A 20,169-nucleotide genomic window follows, 5' to 3' on the forward strand; every position below is an offset into this window, starting at 1 on the left:
GCAAACACATCTTTTTAAGGCTTTTCTGCACAGCGCCTTCTCTCGCCGTCAAATTAACTTCTTGCTCTAAAAGAAAACACAGGACAACGAAAGACTACAGAACAAGGGGTGGGGGCAGGATGTCGTCGAGATGCCGGCACGAGACTGGAGAGGAAGGGGGAGGCCACGAGGACCAGCTCGGACCTCATCACAACCCAGCTCGACCCTGGCACCGTGTCCTGGGCAAGGACGGTGCGCCACGTCAAAGCCACGTGCGGCACCCTGACCTCAACAACAGGTTCTTCCAGAAGACACGAAAAGTTCTCCAAAGGCTCGGATCTAACCAAAAAGCAGGGCTGCAACCTCACCGCTGGCTTACGGCCGAGAGAAACGAAAGCCCGTCACACAAAAACTTGTACGTGAACGTTCGTCCGGCACTGTTCAGAGCCACCAAGAGGAGCAAACGATGGCGATGTCCGTCAAGTGATGACGACAGACAAAATGAGGCGCTTCCGCACGAGGATCCAGGATCCAGCCGTGAAGAGGAATGATGTGTCCACACACGTTACGACACACACGAACCCTTGAGACGCGGTGCTCAGTGGACGGCCCCACGTGGTGTGATGTGGTTCCACGAAACGTCCAGGACGGGCAGAGCCCCAGCCACAGAGAGCAGGCTAGTCATGGCGGCAGGCCACCGGGTTCCTGGTGAGGAACCGCGCCGAACACAGGCAGACACACCGGTGACCAGACCACACCCAAGGACGCGCAGAGCGGGACAGCCGGAGCAAGGTGCGAGGACGGACGGCTCCAGAGCGGACACCCCATCCTGGCTGTGACACTGCTCACACTTTCGCACACCGTCATCACCGGAAAAACTAGGCAAACAACGGCCTCAAGAAAGCCAACAAAGAGAAACCAGGGGGAGCCGACCTAGGCCCACCCCCACCGCCAGCTGAGCTGAGGGCTTGTCCCCTCGGCAGGGCCCAGGCACAGCCCGTGCTCGCGTGACCACCAAGCAAACCTTTTCTAGATGCAGGTCCAGGGGCAGCAGGGAAAGAGATGGGCCGCCCCCGTCAGATGTGGTGGGGAGGGCCTGGAGGGGCAGGGGGGCGGCAGTCAGCCCAACCAGCTTCTAGCACTACAGCAGGCGAGGTTCCTCTCAGGCTCCGAGGACACCGATTTCAGAGGCAGCCACACGCGACCGGGGTGTGGAGCCCATGTGGAGAAGTCTCTGGAAGGGAGGGGCTCCCGGCCACGACCCGGGGAGCAGTGCCGAGTACCCACACGGCCCACCAGCACCTCTCCGGGACCACCCTCGTCAGGACCCTGGGGCCCCGCCACCGCCTCAGCACGGTACAGGTTCTGCAAGCAGTGACCCTGAACCCTCCCACCCCATCGCGTCAGGCAAAACGGTCAAAGGCTCCTCCAACCCGACCCAGGAACCACGGAGCCAACTCCCCCAACTAAGAGGGGGCAGTGTGTGCCTTGAGCACAGCTCCCACTGCTGGTGCAAACGAGCCGACCGAAGCCCGCGGTCCACCCAGCTGAGGACGGCAGTGGCGTCCACGGGCCCGCGCTCACGTGACCTCACTCCCTTCCCCCACAGTCCCAGACGCACAAGCGAGGTGTAACCAAGGAGACCATCATCCTGCGTTAGGATTTCCGTGACTCCGGTCAGAGAGAGCCGAGCACGGCCGCGATGCCCCTGCAGCTGCAAGGCTTGCAGATGCGCACGCACACCGAAGGGCCAGGTGAGAACCCTCTGCTGCCCGCTGACCCTGAGCCCCGTGGCTGCACAGCTCAGCTCCATGCTTCAGTGTCCCTAAATATGTTTGGCAATGACACGGTCAGTCGCCCCATCTCATGACAAACGAGAATTAAAAACCACCACGGGCCTGTGTTCTTTTCTGACGTACCGGGAAGGAGACAGACTGGCTTTCGTTTCTTTCCCATCAACTCAAGAAAGGCACAAGTCACAAAGAGGACGGCCTGAACACCAACACTCAGCAGAGTAACTATTCCCAAGAAACAAACCAACACGGCCAACTTCACGGTCTGGTGCGGTTTTAACCGTGCCCCCCCCACCCCCCCCAACAGACTGAGACATGGCGGCTCCAGGCAGCCAAGAGCGAGCACACGCGTTCCCTTTATGTCGGCACACGAGCCCAACAATCTATCCCGGCACAGCTTCTCAGGGGCAGGAGAGGAGGAGGGCAGCGCAGGCTGGAGATCGGCACCCCGCCCCCAAGAAGGGGCTCTCCCAGGTGACCAGGGCGACACACATCCGCCAGAGCTATGCTAGCTAGCAGCACCCAAAGATGGCAACACTGAGGAGGAGGGCAGGCGCACCTGGTCCCCTCCAGGCCTCTGCCCACAGTGGGCGTGTCCTGATGCTCAGCCGCACAGAAACCAGAGAACCACGTGGAAGGCAGGTGCACTGACCAGGGAAGGCCACGTATCTAACAGCCAGAATGTGAATCCATCAAAACACCAGTCTCCTATGCTCCGGCACATTACGCAACACCAAAGACGATTCATCAAGAACCACTTCTTAAGAAGTCCTACTGAACTCTAGAGTGGGAACCAGAGGAGCAATGGATTCCAGAACACAACAGCACGAGTGAAGGTCTGCACTGAACCCAGGGTCCTCCCACTGATTGCTGCCTCAAACCAAAGAAACACGAAGAGACCACCAAGGACAGCACCTGACTCTCACATAAATAAAGGATTTTAAACACTCAATTCTGTGAAAAATGACCACTAGAGTTTACACTCTAAGGAGGAAAAGAAAAAGTAAGCCCGTAACAAGATGGACCGTAGCACTCCAGGTCTACGAGAAAAGCCACACGGTGCCATCCTCCATGGACAGGGTGAGGGAACCACCCACAACCACACAGCACCACCACCACGTTCTCCTCCATCAAGAGGGCAGGGGCGGCGGGGGAGCTGCCTACAAGAGGGGTTTGCAGGAAGCCCAAGCAACAGGCCCATGCAAAGGGAGCCCCTGGTCTGGAGCGAGGTGGTCAGCAGGCCTTCAAGGGACAGTCAAGAGTGCCAGCGGCTCGAACCAAGCACTGATAAGAGAACAAAGGCCAAGATTCTTAAAGGTCTTTAACCAGGAAAGACTCTGCCAAAGAATGTGCGAGTATAAAGCATGATGTCTGAGATTTACATTAAAATATTAAAGTTTAAAAACTTTAAAAAAAAAACAAAGACACAAATAAGCAGGGGAAGGAAACAGATGTAACCGGACTGGCAAAATGTGGGTGACTACTGAAACTGGGTAGGTATACAGGGCACTATTCTCTCAGATTCCGTGAATGTTTAGAAATATCCCTAACAGAAAGTTACATAAAAATTGTAACTTCTGTGTGAAGTCAGAGAGCTGCCATGTCGTGGTGGCTCACTGAAACTCACTCCCTGGCAATACACCGTCTCCCCTCTCAGCCACAGCTGTCCACCAGTCCCCCACGTGTGTTCCCCCCTCACCCAGTTTCACAGCTCCTTCAGAGAAGCGCTGCTGTGCACATGCTCACACGTGCACGCACGCAGAGAGGAAGGCTAGAGGGGCCACAGCCGATGTTCTCATGACAAGAAATGAACATTCAGGTCACCGTCATTCTGTCTCTCCCCCTTACTACTAGCGTGAGGAGCTCTCCTCCAGGTTCAGACCACTGGATGGGAGGAGAGACACGCTGCTAGCCAGTAAGAGGAAAGAAACGCCTCCGCGAGTCCTCCAGTCTAAGCCAAAAGAGTTATGTCACTCTCCCAAGATCCTAAGCCAAGCTAATGGCTGAACCTGAACAAAAAAGCCTTATTTCCAAAACCATACCAAAATAAATGGTGTAGCTACAGGGTGAAAGGCAGTACCTCTGTCCTACCGACACTGGACCCTGGCCTCACGGCACCTTCACGGCACCGTGCTGCAGGCCGTGCTGGGATGGAGAGTACCTGCCATAGCGCGTTCTGGTCCCTAAAAACGGAGGCACACCAGGGACACCTGTACATACCCATCAAGTACCATGACCAAGGCCAGAGCAGTGTCCCTCCTCCCTGTGCTGTGCTCCCCCCACAGGCCTCCCAGTGCCTGACTCGGGTCCCAACCCCAGAGGTCGAGGCAAAGGTGCAGAGAGCAGTGGAGGGCTCCCTGTCAACAGGAGGAAGATGGTCTGCAGGTATGGGAAGATCACCTTGGGAGCTGGGGGCCTGGGCACCCCCACCACCCGATGCCCTCCCAGCTACACAGGATGGCTGCTCTGGCCTCACCCAGCAGGGCAGTGCATTCCGGGTGCCGATGGCACGAAGAGCACAGCATCAAGGTGTCTCCTACAGCCGTGGCCAAGCCCAGGCACGCATCTGGGTGCACTAACGCTGCTGCTCCCCCGGAGGGGCTGGCCCACAGAAAGGACACTCGGCACACGTGTTCATCCGTGCCCACTAACACTCTTTAAAAAGCTAGCCCGAGAATGTAGGAGGCTGGGACATGCCCAGAAAGCGTTTCGGACTGGTTCCTGGGTGGTGGGGACAGCCCCTCGCCCGCCCCACGCCACACACGCGGCAGGTCCGGGAGCAGTCTGCAGGCGGCAGGGCCCGGAAGGCAGCGGGCAGGCGTCTCCGCAAACAAGGTGCACTTGGGCTCTTTATCTCATTATCACAAACCCAAGAATTTCTGAGATAGACCGTCTACCAGCTTCTAAGTGGAATGAAAAATTTATAAGATAATTTAAAAAAAAAAAAAAAGGGAAGCTCAAATCAAGTGTAAACCACCAACAGGTCTCAATACACCTTGAACCCTGGACGTGGGGGTAAGAGACTGGAGGCGCAGCCTGCGTGAACTAGCCACGCGTGTGCCCTCGACCAGATCAGGGCTTCCGGCGGCAGCTCTGGCAGTGTGCTCGGCACCCACATGCTGCCAAGGGCACCCCGAACTCTCGGGACCCTGCTCCGCCCCTCCCCTCACAAACACCAGCCCTTCGAGGGGCGGTACATGCAGCCCCAAATACGGAAGATCATATATGCTCACCGTCAATGAGCTCGGGCCGAGGGTGGAGGACAAACCGGACGACTGCCCGTTCATGTTCTAATTATCTCCAAATAATTTCCCAAGGAATGTAATTTTCATCAAAAATCTTGAAGATACAAAAAAAATTTTAGAACGAGCCTGCTACAGAGCCCTACCATCTCACAGTTTCCAGCCCTCGTAGCCCTCGTCTCTCAAACCACACACCCTCGTCTTTATTCACCAGACATTCTATTTTCTCCGTCTCCAAACTGCTCAGGCTTCAATTCAGGTCCAAATATAAATGAGCATGTATCAAACGCCTCCTTTCTACCAAGAAAGCCACTGTGAGAGATGTTATTTCTGGCATCCCAGCTGCAAAGTGACGATGCATTTTTAACTCCTTCTCTCCTAAGTTGTAGGGTGCCGGGGGCCAGCAGGTACCTGGCTGGCAAGCTACCCCAGAGCACACGTGGCCGCACCTGCATCCCTGGGGGCCCCGCACGCCCTGCAGACCCACCTGAGGACACCACCGAACCAAGGGAGCTGCCCCGGGCAGTGAACAGTCAACATTTTTGCCGTAAGGCCAAACGAGTCTTTGCTTAAAGACAAAAATCAATAGGACACAGGTTCATTTGCAGAGAATCTAGAGAGAAGTGCAGGGGAACCTGACAGAGCTGCTGAACTGACAGCCACAGGCTCTCCTATCAGTGTGCTTTCTGCAGGGAGGTGGAGGGAGGAGGAAGAGCACGCTGGGGAGAGCTGGTGGCAAATATATAAACAAGGCTTCACACGGGGTGCCTGGGGGACTCGGTCGGTTGAGCAGCCGACTTCGGCTCAGGTCATGAGCTCACGGTCTGTGAGTTTGAGCCCCGCGTCGGGCTCTGTGCTGACAGCTCGGAGCCTGGAGCCTGCTTCGGATTCTGTGTCTCCCTCTCTCTCTCTCTCTCTCTCTGCCCCTCCCCTGCTCACGCTCTCTCTCTCCCTCTCTCTCAAAACTAAACAAACATAAAAAAAATTTTTTTTAATAAAAATAAACAAGGCGTCACTGACACAACTGGCACCAGGCACCAGGGTTTAAAGGAGAAATGGTGCAGCTCTGGCCTCAACGACCCAGCAAGTCAGTCCTTGGGTCAGGGACACAGTGACAAGTGGAGACAGTAAGGAGAACAGGCGGAAGGCACTTCCCGGCATGCGCTCCAGAGGAAAGCTCGCTGCACAGACGCACCAGCCCCGGTTCCTACAGGCCCAGCACCCAGGCCCTGAGCAGACAGTAAATAATCGATCCCTAGCGTGAATGCAGGGGTGGGCAAAAAGAAGAGACGGCAAGAAGGAAGGAAGACCGCAGAAACTCCCTAAACGCCCACGCCCGTCAGTCCGGGCACGCTGTCTGAAGGAGCGACAGCTTTCTCACCGTAAAAACCCCAACCCTACATTCTAACAGAAAGCCCTATTATGACGGGAATTCCAGTTTACACGACGGGCTGTGTGGCTGTCTAGTGACGCGAACAAGCAGCCTGCATGGGATGACACGCCTCCCAGCACTAACGGGAAGACACGGCAAGTCCTGCACAGAGGTCAAGAGGCAGGAGACGGTCACAGTGACAAGACTCACCCGAACCCCCCGCTTCAGGGCGACGGTGGACCCTCCACATACCGTATCCTACCCCTCCCTGCAAGACGGGCGTCACCGGGAGCAGCAGGCGACAGTGGCACAACGCCACGTTAGATCCCTCTCCACGTGCCCACACCTTGACAGCTGGTTCCAGGTGAACACGAGTCCTCAGCTGGCCCGAGAAGCAGAGCCTCGGGACTCTTCCGGAAGAAAGCTTCACCTGAGCCCACACGCACTACCCTGGGCCGCCAGGTTCCCGTGAACCAGGATCTCGCTCCTGAATGTAGCCAGCTGCACTCAGGTTTTGAAGCACAATGAGGAGCCCCGAAGAACAGCCCAGATGTGGGCCCAGCACACAGAGGCGTTCTTCTATCCAAACCCAGACAGAACCCCCCCACCCCGCCAACAGGCTTGTTAGGAAATGCAGACCTTCAGAATTCTCGAGACCCGAGGCCCTTCAGGGAGTCAAATTCAGGCTGGAGGACATTTGGGGCGTGTGTGTGGCTGTGTTTTCACCAAACCCACTCACCTTGTCATCAAGTGTGTAGGGAACATTCTCCCCGTGAGCAGATGTGACGGGGGCGGGAGAAAGCCAGATGGACCTGTGAGGGCCATGGGTTGTTCATCTGCTGACAGCCATTCAAGCTCTCTGGGCCATGGCTTGGCTGTGGCCCTCAGACCACATGTGTTCCATTTCCTCCCGGGGCGCCTGAGAAACTTCAAGGACGTGTGCTCTGGTGGAACTAATGAGGCCTGGGGAAGGCAAGGGGAAGCAGGGAGGGGCCAGGCTTCGGTGCTGACCCACCTGCTCCCTCCTTGTGCCCTGGGGTCCTCCAAGCCACCATCAGAAGCGTCCTTGGAGGCTGGGGGGGGGGGGGGGGCGGCCTGCAGGGGATGCTCCAAGCAGAGCTGGAAGAACTCAGTCACTTTGGCTGTTGCTCTACCTGGAGCCCGCACCTCACACCCAGCAGGAAGTACAATGACTAAAGCCACTCACGCAGCCGCCGATGCCGTGGCAATCCCTCTTTCTCGTCTGGATTTTCAACTTCCACACCACGGTCAGTTAGTAAAACCAGTTACTAGAAGTTACCCGATGTAAAACGCTAATCACTCAGGCCTGACTCATACTCCTGAGCAACCCCCAGCTCAGCTCAGTCGAGACACCTGGCTCAAGGCGTTTGGAGAAAGAAGAGGAAATCAAGCGTGATCTCTCTTTTTAAACAACTACCTAAACGTGAAAACAGCAGTACATTTTTACTGTACAAAAATTCAGATAATGCTGACACACTGAAGAAAAACTGAGGACAAGTCCCCAGTACCCAAGTCTCCAGTGAAACCCTGGTGTGTATCTTCTGGCCAAAACCGAGATCACACTGAATCTGCTGCTTAGGGGACTCAGGTTTCTGAACCAATGCGCCCCACCTCTCCACTGACGTTCACAAGCCTTAGTTAGGCGTGAGCACACTTTCTCTAAGTCAACACTGAAACACGCCTCCTGGCCCAGGTCTGCTGTGCCTAGGTGCACACTACCTGATAGAAGTGCAAGGACCTGTAACCCTGACCTGGTTCCCCACTGCTCAGTTTAGAGGAGAAAAGCAAGAATTAGAGGACTTGTCTGTCTCAAGGTACCCAGAGCGTGCACCCCTAGCTTCCAGAGCAGAGCACGGGCAGGATCCACACGATCACCCCAGGAGGGCGACCCTGGAAAAGGCTCAGACATCAGCACTCCTTTATGGACTCCCCGCTGGGCAGCTCCTGACTGGAGGAGTGGGGTGGGGGGTGGGGGGGGACCACAAGTTTCCCCCAGCTCAGACCAGCCCCTCCCCCGGCGCTGCTGGCTCATGACCCGAGAGCAGATGGGCACGCAGCCGACCAAAATGTGGGACCAGCGGCCTCCCACCACCTGGAAATACGTACCTACGACGTAAAGCAGAAAAGATGCTGTGGTGCTGGTTACGATGAGAGACAGATATGGGGAGCAAGGTCATCTAGAACACAAACAGGGAGGAACCACAAAAGGAAACAATTATTTCGCGGATACAAGTTGCAAGACAACGGAAAGCCACCAAGAGAGATGCAATTTAAGATCCTGAAGGAAATCCAAACGCTTCTTCCTGGCTGCGACTCCCCAGCTCCTCTAGAGAGGCATCAACAGCCCCTGTACACACGCGGGGGATGCCTGCTATTTACTGTGTACCTGCAATGAGAGGGCAGCGAGGTCGCCCCGGAACAAGGCTGCACCGGGAACAACCAGAGCCTGGCGGCCAAAGTCAAGTTGAGGCCCCAACGGTGGTGACGATGGCTCTGCGGATTCAAGATGCAGCCACTGGATGGTCACTCAGATGAAAGCAAAGGACCGGAACCAGGTTATACGGGCACCAAATGGGCACATGTGCGGATCCCCCAGACCTGGAGAGCTGCCTCCAGGCCCAGCCCCACCCCCACCTTCCTTTCCCATTAGTGTGCATGCATCCCGGCAGGAAGGTGACCGTATCTCACACCCACTAGCACCATGCGGGAACTTCCCATGCTGCGTGTCTGTCAACCCCAGCTCCCAAAGAAGGAGGCACTCCAGCGAAAGCAAATGTCGAGACCAAGTATCTAAATGGTCCCCTGTCCATCCCAAATCCAACTCAGGGAAGAATGATCTCCAAGGCTTCCCTGAAGAGCCCAGGCTTGTCTCACACCCCACCCTCAAGCCCTGAGTCCTGGAGCACGGGGAAGGGACCGGCAGTGCTGCTCCAGCCACGACCAGGGAGAGCCTGCCGCGAGGTGCCCGGAGCTACCCACGCACGGCCTTCCAGAGTTCCAGGGTGGAGGGATACGCAGGCACACCTCAGGAAGAAGGCTAACTTGTCTGGGGACATGTTCTCCCCTCACTCGCTCTGAAGCTGGTGAATCGTCAGTCACCCTAGGTGTCTCCAAACACGGCTGAGATCCGTAACACAACACCTATCTCCACACGCCACTACGGAAAACCAATGACAAAAACTGAACTCCAGAGATCAGGGGCAGAACGGTCAGAGCGGTGCCTCTGACCAGATTCAATACGGGGGGGCTGGCACAGAGAGGGGTGACTGGGGTGGGTGGAGGGTCAGAGGAGGATGAAAACATTCACTGTGGAAAGGGACAGGGTAGGTCTTAAAAGGTTTCGTCACCAGAAACCTGTGGCTCCGTGAGGTGATGGATGCCGGGTGAACTCGCTGTGGGGTCATTTGACAACAGACATCGAATCGCCACCCTGCACACCGTGAATGTCTGCAGTGATACACGTCAACTGTATCTCAATGACGCTGGAGGGAAAGATCATAAAAACTTTAAAAGGAGGAAGGGACAGGAAATGACATTTTGCGTCCTCTCACCTCACTCAGGTGGCCCCTGGCCCGACACTTTGCAGCAGCCTACATGTACTAACCGCAGAAATCATGGCTCACATTCAGCAGCCAGAACCGTGGAGGGCGGGGAGCCCTGCCCCGGCAGATGTGGGCCCGGGGGGGGGGGGGGGTGGTGAGGGACACATCAACAGGTGGCTTTCCATGGCAGTCTGTATGAGAGAAGGGAGAGCTTCCAGACCATAGTAACAGTCAAAAAGGGAACTCGAGACTCTTGCCCTGTGGTCTTTACAAAACGATAAAACACCCACCTGTTTGCTTCCTCAAGCAGCAGGGAGGGCATACCACCTCCGGGAAGATGTGCCCTCGAGAGCCCTAGCTGTGATAAAGCACCCACTTCACTGGAAGTCAGGCTGCAGAGTTGCTGGCCAGCAGCACGAGAGGAATGACAAGAGAGAAGGCAAGGTCAAAGTACTTCCAATTTCAATTTCCTTCAGAAACGCAATTTATTCCCAACTATTAAACAAACCAAATAGGTATTTAATGGCATTTGTAACTTATCATCTTCATTCTTGATTTTTTCATGGTTATCTATTTTGAGAGACAGCGTGTGTGCAAAAGCAGGAGAAGAGCAGGGGTGCGGGGGGGTGGGGGTGGGAACCCCAGCAGGCTCCACGCTATCAGCACAGAGCCTGATGCGGGGCTCAATCCCACGAACTGGGAGATCATGACCCGAGCCAAAACCAAGAGCTGGACGCTTAACCGACTGAGCCCCTCAGGCGCCCCTCTCTCCGTTATTTTCTACCCAGTCCACCGACTTATTTGAGAAAACACTAACTGTTTTGTAGGCCACCTTACAAACAACACTTTCCTGATGTTGTTCTGCTGTAACTTTTCTGAAAACAAATTTCAAGAGAAGGTTCCAAAACGTCCCATTTTCCACGGCTAAGGAAAGGTCTCCAGTGGTTTACAACGGGAACATGTGAATGGACACCTTGCTCGCACACAAGGACGGAGACCTTTCTGGTCCGCCCCACGGGCCACAACCAAACAGAGGCCATTCCACTCAGGAGGCTCTTGGCCTCTGGCCATAAAGCGACCACCTACCCGACCAACTCCCCCCCAACTGAGAAAACGGCAAGTCAACAGCCGCCATCTCTGCTCCTCCCTCTCTGGACAGAGGGGAGGCATGAGAAGAGCCCAGAGAAGCCGAGTGTCCCCAGGGCTGGCCCACGAGCTGCTCTTTGCGGCCTGCTCAGCCCCACTGAGAGAGAATGGAGAAGCCAGAGGCACCGTTCAACAATAAGTATGATCAAAGGACTGCATTTTCCTTCTTCGCTCACTTTCTTTTTTTTTTTTTTTTTTTTTTTCAACGTTTATTTATTTTTGGGACAGAGAGAGACAGAGCATGAACGAGGGAGGGGCAGAGAGAGAGGGAGACACAGAATCGGAAACAGGCTCCAGGCTCTGAGCCAACAGCCCAGAGCCCGACGCGGGGCTCGAACTCACGGACCACGAGATCGTGACCTGGCTGAAGTCAGACGCTTAACCGACTGCGCCACCCAGGCGCCCCTCTTCGCTCACTTTCAAAGACTTCCGAAATATAAATTCATTTTAGAACAGCCCATCAGCCACGGCCTTTGGAAGAAAACAATCCTATTCGGCACTATTCTTCATTTTTGGTACCAGAAAGCCCCGTGCTGGCAGGGAGGTGGCCATGTGAAGAACCCACAGAAGATAAGGCGCCCCCGGGGGACTGCCGCAGCTGGAGGCTAAGGTTAGGCTGCCCTCCAGGAGACCCTCTCTCCATCCAATCGCCCAGGGGCTTGTATAGGAAGGACTATGCCCCAGACACAAACTGGGGACAGCCAACTGTCTCCAGCACTTCCATTCATTCTCATTACTGCCCAGGCCATGAACTACCCCAGGGTCTCCAAACCTCTACAACAGACCTCAGAGGGTCAAACCTGAATATTTTAGCAAATCTCATTAAAGCAGAGAAGGAACTCTAAGCCCTCCCAACTGGCTTTACAAAGTTAAGGAACATGGGGGGGCTCCTGGGGGTTCAGTCGGTTAAGCGTCCGACACTTGGTTTGAGCTCAGGTCATGATCTCACAGTTCGTAGGTTCGAGCCCCACGTTGGGTTCTGCTCTGACAGCACGGAGCCCGCTTGGGATTCTCTCTCTTCCTCTCTGTCCCTCCCCTGCTCATGGTCTTTCTCTCCTTCTCTCAAAATAAATAAACTTAAAAAAAAAAAAAAAAAGTTATGGAACACAATGTCAACCAAGTCATGGAAAATCACTGGCTTGGTCATATTTGCCTGTGAAAGAAACAAAGGGGCGCCAGGGTTTCCTTACTCCTCATATTTTCATTTTTTTAAGCAAAGCCTTTAAAACTGATTAAAACACACTGGACTTCAGATGAACAATTTATCTACTTTTAATGTGGGCCAAAAAACAATCCCCGCTGCAAGGTTTTCTACTAACGTAGTGACCAAATGTAACCACGGATTCCTGCAGAGAACCCCACTTGCAAAAACCAGGTGGCTAAGAGCCACGAGGCATATACCGCTGGTTGCACAGGCGATCCCGGAGAACCTGCCTGAGCTTGTCCCCGCCACCCGCGCCCTCCACACGAGGCTCCCGTCCCTCAGACCTGAGACGTGGGAGCGGCACAGCCCCCAGCACCAGGACGGCCCGCGAGGCCTCGGCACAGCTCTGGGGCGGGGGAGGCCCGGCCTTCCCAAGCACGGGGCACTCGGAGCTGCCGCGCTCACCGCTCATGCCTGCCGGGGAACCTGCGGGGCACAAGTAACGACAGGAGGGCAAGTCCTGATCTAGCGACGTCACCTCTCGCCTTGTGGCAGGTGGAAAGAGCAGATACCTTCACGAGTCGCCAACGTTTCCACTTAAGAAAACACGGCGCGACCAGCACAGATTACAGCAGGCCAGAACAGAAACCACAGAGCCATTTTCAGATGACACAACGACTGCTTTTAAACAGTGAGTTCCTAAAATGGAAGCCCGAGGTGAGGACCCCGTGCCATCACTGGCCAGGCTGCAGGCAAGGGGACGTCTACTCACAGTCGTGTGCCCCAGATGCCAGAATCACCCCTAGGACGCCCCAGGTCAACAGGCAGGAAGGGCTGCGTGACGCGTCCACACAGCGCCTTCCTTGCAGAGCCTCCCGGCGCCCGCACGGTCCACGCCGGGGGCCCTCCGTGTCATCCTGGAGGGCAAAGAAGCCGCAGAAGCCCGCATGAAGCGCCAACAGACAGACTTCCAGACGGGTGGAGCGCGTGCGACACGCAAACAGGGCGTGTGGGAAGCGCGGCCCCACAGGCTGACCCAGAAGGGCGGGGAGAGACGGGCCAGGCCGGCCGGCCGGCGCAATCGGGCAGCGAGGCCCAAGCGAGGAAAGGCGCACACCATTTCTGGGACGTGACACCAAGTTAAGAAAACCCCAGCAAGTCTGCTGAGTAATGCAGGTGGAATGTAAACATGGGGACAAGGGGCAGGAGGCCGCTGCTGGCTACCAGGAGCCGCCTCCTGCGGGGACGGTGGGGGGGGGGGGGGTGCTTTCGGGGTTCACCCTGTGCAGCTGTGAGTTTGAGGCACTTCTATCAAGCCTGTCTCAGCTTGTGGACCACTGTCGTGAACAGCCAGTTGGGGGAACAAAGCCTGCACTCACCTACTGGGTTCTTTAAAATAAAACTATTTTGAACTAATTTAAACTTATTACAAAAGTGCAGAGTTCCTGTATACCTTTCAGTGGGCTTCCCCTGATGTTACCATCACACGTAATCACAGTAAAATTATCCCCAACTCCAAAGACCCACAGACGCCGTGCTACTAAAAAAGCACAGACCTGACTCCAACGTGACCATCCCACTCTGGTCCAGGCTCCACGCTGTTCTCAGGGTCGGGCTCCCCGGTTCCCCCGGCTGAGTTACTTTTTAACGCTATAAAATGAAACAATACTTTGTAAAATTACATGAAACAGAGCAAAAGCAGTCTCAGCTTTGCCTGCAGGTCTGCCAAATGAGCAGAGTTTACAAGAAATTCTCAAGAGGATTAAAAAGCCAGAATGCTACCTGTGCGTGTCAGCGGGAAATGTTTAGATCCGAGAAGACACAGTTTGAAGGAAACCGTCCAGAGGCCTGTAGAAGCCCCCTGAGGTCTTGGGCGAGCAGGAATCAGCTCACCACCAGCAGGCGAGGAACCACTTACGGCGAGAAGCAGGGCCTGCTGGGCTCCGACGGCCAGAGAGCAGCAGAGGCCCGGGGGTGGGGGTGGCCGTCTAGCCCAAAACTGAGCAAGGCCCCGGCCTGCCTCACAGATCCTAAAGGCAAGCCCGGTAAGGAGCAAACTGTTTCCAAGAACTAACTGGATCCTAGAACAAAGCTCAGGAAGATTTTCAGGAATACGAGACTGCGTAGCAAGCACCCAAGGAGGCAAAACTGGATGCCTGGCCTCCAGATACTCCTAGACATGGAAGCTGGAACAACGGCACAAAACATGTACGAGTACGTGCCGACATAAAGAAACAAAGGTGTGCCAGAAGACACACGCCTTCCCCACAAGATGCCCCCCTCCGCCTGCACAGGCGCAGGGCTCCAGGCTTGCTCTGGAGGAAGGGGACGGAAGGGGGCCAGGACTGCGCGGGGCAGGAACCTGGCAGTCGCCCCCGTGGCCAGGCGGCCGAGGCTAGCACCCACAGGCCACGGTGACAGCATGCGCTCTCAGACCGGACACGAGGAGAGGGCACGCCCCTCCCTCGTCCTCTCTCCCCAAAACCAAAACCCCCGTCTACGAAGAAAGCATCAGACAAACCCAAAGACAGGACGTCCTACAAAACACTGGCTGGAGCTCCTCCAAACCGTCAAGGTCACAACGACCAAAAGAGACTGAGAAACGGTCCCGGCCCAGAGGAAACCAAGCTTAGCGAGGACACAGGATTCAGTGTGCTGGGTGGGGCTCGGGCCAGAGAAGGGATGTCAGGGAGGAACGGAGGAAATGGGAATCAAGTCTGCAGGTGGGGTGAGCAGCAAGGCACTGATGCTGGCTGCTGTTTTAAGGAACGTGCCGTGGTGACGTGACACGCTGGCTGGCTACCAGGGGAAGCCGGGAGAGAGGTTTACAGGAATTCTCTATTATGTTTACAACTTTTCCAAAAGTCTGAAAGTCTTCCAAAATAAAAGGTGTGTCCAAAAAATACCCCCAGGCATTTTAAGAAATACAACACATACCCCTAGGCATAATAAAGAAAACACAACACAAAGTAAGAAAAACCAATCAAGTGAAACCAGCCCAGAGCTGACAGAGAGGGCCAAAGTAGCAGACGCAGACATTAATTACTGCACATCTGGGCTCCCAGGCTCCAAAAAGCAGCTAGAGGGGGGCCTGGTGGCTCAGCCAGTAAAGAGTCTGACTTTAGCTCAGGTCATGATCTTGAGGTCCGTGGGTTCAAGCCCCGCGTCAGGCTCTGTGCCGACAGCTCAGAGCCTGGAGCCTGCCTCAGATTCTGTGTCTCCCTCTCTCTCTGCCCCTCCCCTGCTCACACGCTGTCTGTCTCTCTCTCTCTCTCTCTCAAAAATAAACAAACATTAAATTAAAGGGGCGCCTGGGTGGCTCAGTCGGTTAAGCGGCCAACTTCGGCTCAGGTCATGATCTCACCACGGTCAGTGAGTTCAGGCCCTGCGTCGGGCTCTGTGCTGACAGCTCAGAGCCTGGAGCCTGTTTCAGATTCTGTGTCTCCCTCTCTCTGACCCTCATGCTCTGTCTGTTCATGCTCTGTCTCTGTCTCAAAAATAAACGTTAAAAAAAAAATTTTTTTAAATAAATAAAAAAAAAAAGTTTTCCAGATATACAGAAGCTTCAAGAACCTACGAGAAGCAGAACGGCGCTACAAGAAATGTTGGTGGGGTCCTTCAGCTGGAAGGAGGACACTGGGTGGAAACAGGAGTCTTCGTGAAAAGTGGGGCACCAGAAATGGCAACAACACAGCCAACACCTCAGACTTCCTTTCGTAGGTGGTCTCTTGTTTAAACAAAACAACGGCAATCTAGTATGGAGTTTGTTACTATAGCAAAGCAAAGTGTAAGAAAACAGTTGCAAAAAGACTGGGTGAGGAGACACGGAAAGGTACCGTTGTCAGGTTCTGACGCTACGTACGTGGTACTGGACAGCAGGCTGAAGCCCAGTCATGTCAATAATCACAGTAAGTGTCCAGTGGTCTAAACCCCCGTTAAACGGAACGACTGCCAGTTGGATGTCTTTAAAAGGCAAAGCCAACTCCGACAAGGTGGCCTACAGGAAACCCTCTTCAAACATAGAGACAAATTGGGGGGCCCGGGGACTCAGTCAGTCAAGCGTCGGACCCTTGATCTCAGCTCAGGTCATGATCTCAGCTTGTGGGTTCGAGCCCCGTGTCCGGCTCTGCACTCACAGTGTGGAGCCTGCTTGGGATTCTCTCTCTCCCTCTCTCTTTCTGCTCCTCCTCTGCTCATTCTCCGTCTCTCGGAGTAAATAAACTTTTTTTTTAATGTTTATTATTTGTTTTTGAGAGAGAGAGCATGAGCAGGGGAGGGGCAGAGAGGGGGAGACACAGAATCCAAAGCAGGCTCCAGGCTCCGAGCTGTCAGCACAGAGCCCGACGCGGGGCTCGAACTCACAAACCACGAGATCATGACCCAAGCTGCAGTCGGACGCTTAACCGACTGAGCCACCCAGGTGTCCAGTAAATAAACTTTTAAAAATAAATAAGGACAAATGGTTTAATCTGAAAAAAATGGAAAAGGATGCATGCTAACCCTAGTCAAAAGAGAGAACAGGCAGTTTAGTATCAAACAGAGTAGACAGCAGAGCCAAGAGTATCACCAGAGGTAAGGGCACTTCGTAGTGGGAAAGAGGCAGCGTCATCAAGGCTGTGACAGCCTCAAATGCACGAGCCGCTAACAACTGAGCTTCAAGATAACTGAAGCAGAAACTGATAGGGCTGCAGAGAGAAATACACAAAACTACCAACCTCGCCACAGAGCTCAACACCCTTTTCTAAGTGACTGATGGGACGAGTACACAGAGCGTCTGTAAGGAGGGGGACTGCCCACCCCCGAAGGACAGTAATGAGACTCGTGACCTGGACAGTGGGTTTAGGGTAGATTTCCCCCCTTTTCGTGTTTTATTGTATTTTCTACAATAGGTGGAAAAGGGAAATAAGAAAAACCATGTTTGTTTCTTTTCTGAGAACTTCACAATGGACCTCTTGGCCCATTTTCTAAACAAAAGGACAGCATGGGGCACAGGCTGAGGTGCCCAGGTCCCAACTGAGGAACATTTGCTGAGGCTCGGCCTTCAGGCTGCTGTGACTGCACCGCAGAACCTGGCTGCACAGGCTGGTCTCTAATCTGGCAGGGGACAGCCATCAGAAGTGACCCAACACCATCACCAAGCTTGTTGTCATCGACAGCCCCGTGCCCAGGGCCTACCTGTGCTGCTGAATGCCGAACTCCTGGACCAGAACACTCCCTTAAGGGTGCTTTTTTCTGAACACGAAGTTGGGGGGGTGGGGGGGGGATGACGACCCACTGGACACAGATTTTAGCCAATCCTGTTACCTAAGCAAGAAAACACTCTTGAGAGTGAACCTGTGTCTGACCTCCTCTGGTGACCCCTCCTAGCATCTGAAATAAACGAGTAGCCCTCTGTCATGCCATTTAGCAAAGGCATTTGGATACCAATTTACTCCTTCCTCATGGACCTCAGATGTGACAGAGCTTGAGTTTGATAAAACCAAGTAAACAAGATGCTTCAGCATCAACTCTGAGGAACGACTAGACAATTATCTCAAAGCAACTATGGGCACGAGCCCATACCCATTCCAAAAGCACTTCCCCCGCGACCCTGTATCTGCTCCAGCCCTCCCCCCCCACTCCAGCAAGAATCAGGGGGGCAGGGGGAGAAGGGGCAAGGGAGTAGCTTAATCCATATAGGAAAAGCTGGGAAAAACTAAAAACTGTTCATGGTGACACATAAATGTGTCAAGTGAATGAGCAAAGGGGCATCCAAGGGTGTGACAGAGCCCTGTCCAGAGCTGCGTGCCTCGGGTCTGAATTCACTCAGCCCTGCTACAGCCAAGGAGAAGCCTGGGGACGTCTTCCATTCAGGTTCACTTGTTCTGTGGGCTCCTTGTGGAGCCCCCGCCCCTGGAGGAAGTCAACTTTACAGGAGGTGGGGTGGCACAGCCCACAAAGAAGAAAGGCCTGTTTCGAGTTGAAACAAACAAAAACAACTACGAAATAGGGTTTCAAACTCAAGCCTCACCACAAATATTTGGAAATTAAACGTGGCTCTTGGATTCTTCGGAGTGGGCTTCAGTCTGAAAGACAACTTTGCTCTTGCTTCTTGAGACTATTTGAAAACCCTAAAATTGCACAGGGAAAAATAACACGAAGACTGTATGAGCTACGCTTATTACGAGGTTTACACATGTAATAATGTGCAGATTTGAACACAGGCATCTCATTTCCCACAACAGGAAAGGACCTAGAATCCTGGCGCGTTATCCGTTCAAAGAGTCTCTGATGGCAGGAGAAATTACTTCCATACCTTTCTTTTAATTTCTTAAAGAAAAACATCAAATCTGCTTGCTGAGATTATTACGTTATGCTAGGGTGAGTCTGCTGGTTTGTTCTGTCATAAACCAATCCCCCTTCATTTTCCTGCCCCTGCCCACACACGCACCTGCACACGTCCGGTCCCGAATGGTCTCACAAACCCTGGACACCCCTTGCCAGGGCCCCTTTTCCCACAGGCGCCTCAACTCCATAGTGCCCAAACCACAGCTTCTCCAACCATCTCCTCCTTTCTGTGTCTCCTGTCTCCACAGGGACGCCACTGTCCTTCTGTGACCATACCTCGGGATCTGCTTGCCCTCCTTCCAAGCCCACGCTCTGGGAGGCCCTCCCTCAGGCCCTCGGTCCCCGAGCAGCCATGGAGTCAGACTCGTGCCTGCCTCCGGGGCTCCCTGACCCACAGCCCTCTTGTACCTCATGCTCCTGTTTAGCCCCCTTCAGGACGCCTCCTGGTCCGGCACTCGGCGAGCACTCTGGGTAACACATTCCACACCTGGAGACCTGGCCAGCTTTTACACGGCATCTTGCACTACCAGAGGCTACATATTTACTCAACAGGAGGAAACATGGCAACGAGAAGTTCCATTTTTATGTGTACAAAAAAACTGATGCCGAAGAGGAATCACAAAGAAAGTTCTCTAAACAGAGACGGATTTAATTCTGAGGGCTACAAATAAGAAAAGCGCAAACTCCATTTGTCAAAAAGGGAAGCGGGTCCTGACCCACAGCTCTGATTGTGCATCTCCGACGAGGCTGGCAACTCCCAGGGACGCTGCTCCGCGGCCCCTTTCACCACGTCCCGAGGCGCAGCACGCTCCCGCCAGGCGCTCGGCAGCCTTGCGCACAATCCAGCGCGGAGAGGAGGGGCTCAAGGGTCCTTGCAGGACAGCAGGCCCCCTGGTCCACCCCGCAACGCGGCCACATTCTAAGACTACAACCCCACCCGGGCTTCCGGGTCAAGGAAAACAGAGGGCCCCAACCCCGCCAAACCACTCTCCACCACCAACGAACTCTTGCCAACACAAAAATGCCTCTGACAGAAAAAGTCTTTTCCTATATGGAAAAACCCGAAAAAGATCATTTCCTATATGGAAATCCTATTTTGAAGATATGTACAGGATTTGACATCACAGTTCAGAGTAATTGGCCTAAAAAGTCAAAAATAGGAAGTTATTGAGGTACTGACTAAAAGGTCCAGGGTCCTTCTTCCCAGTTAAGGCAGATCAGCTCCAGCATCGATGCAAAGTCTGATTCACGGCCTCATCGCAGCCAATTCAGAGACAGGAGTTTTTAGAGAGACTAATATAAGTGGAGTACACAGAAGTTCATAACTTTAACAATTTCTCTTACTGGCAATACGTAATGATGTATTTTAAGTTATTGCAATCCACGTCATCTTTAAATATCCGCAAGATTTGGAAAAACACAGACCAATTTTTTAATCCAGTGGCCAGGCTGACCTCAAAGACAAGATTAAAGTGAGCGGAGAGAAGGCACATGACTTAAGGAACCCAAGAGAATCCGTCTAGGACAGCGGGTACGGGTCGGCTGCGAGGAGGGAAGAGCCACGCAAGGGGCCTGCGGGAGCCCCGGGGAAGGGCAGTGCACA

The 20,169-nt window shown here is 54.1% G+C and overlaps 1 protein-coding gene across 14 annotated transcripts in view; it reads right to left on the bottom strand.

Annotated features, from left to right (window-relative positions):
• Positions 1–20,169, bottom strand: part of ANKRD11 (ankyrin repeat domain containing 11) — a 181,376-nt gene that overhangs the window by 76,245 nt on the left and 84,962 nt on the right. For 3 of the 14 annotated variants that reach the window (XM_045440029.1, XM_045440026.1, XM_045440022.1), the window contains exon 3: positions 8,514–8,584. The exons of 9 other annotated variants lie outside the window; for them this stretch is intronic. The gene's annotated coding sequence lies outside the window, so the exon portion shown is untranslated. Of the gene's footprint in view, positions 1–8,513; positions 8,585–8,786; positions 8,981–10,239; positions 10,353–20,169 lie in introns of those variants that run through there. 2 more of the 14 variants (XM_045440023.1, XM_045440021.1) reach the window with 2 other exon arrangements.

Source organism: Leopardus geoffroyi, chromosome E2, assembly GCF_018350155.1.
Source record: "Leopardus geoffroyi isolate Oge1 chromosome E2, O.geoffroyi_Oge1_pat1.0, whole genome shotgun sequence".
Lineage (NCBI taxonomy): Eukaryota > Metazoa > Chordata > Mammalia > Carnivora > Felidae > Leopardus > Leopardus geoffroyi.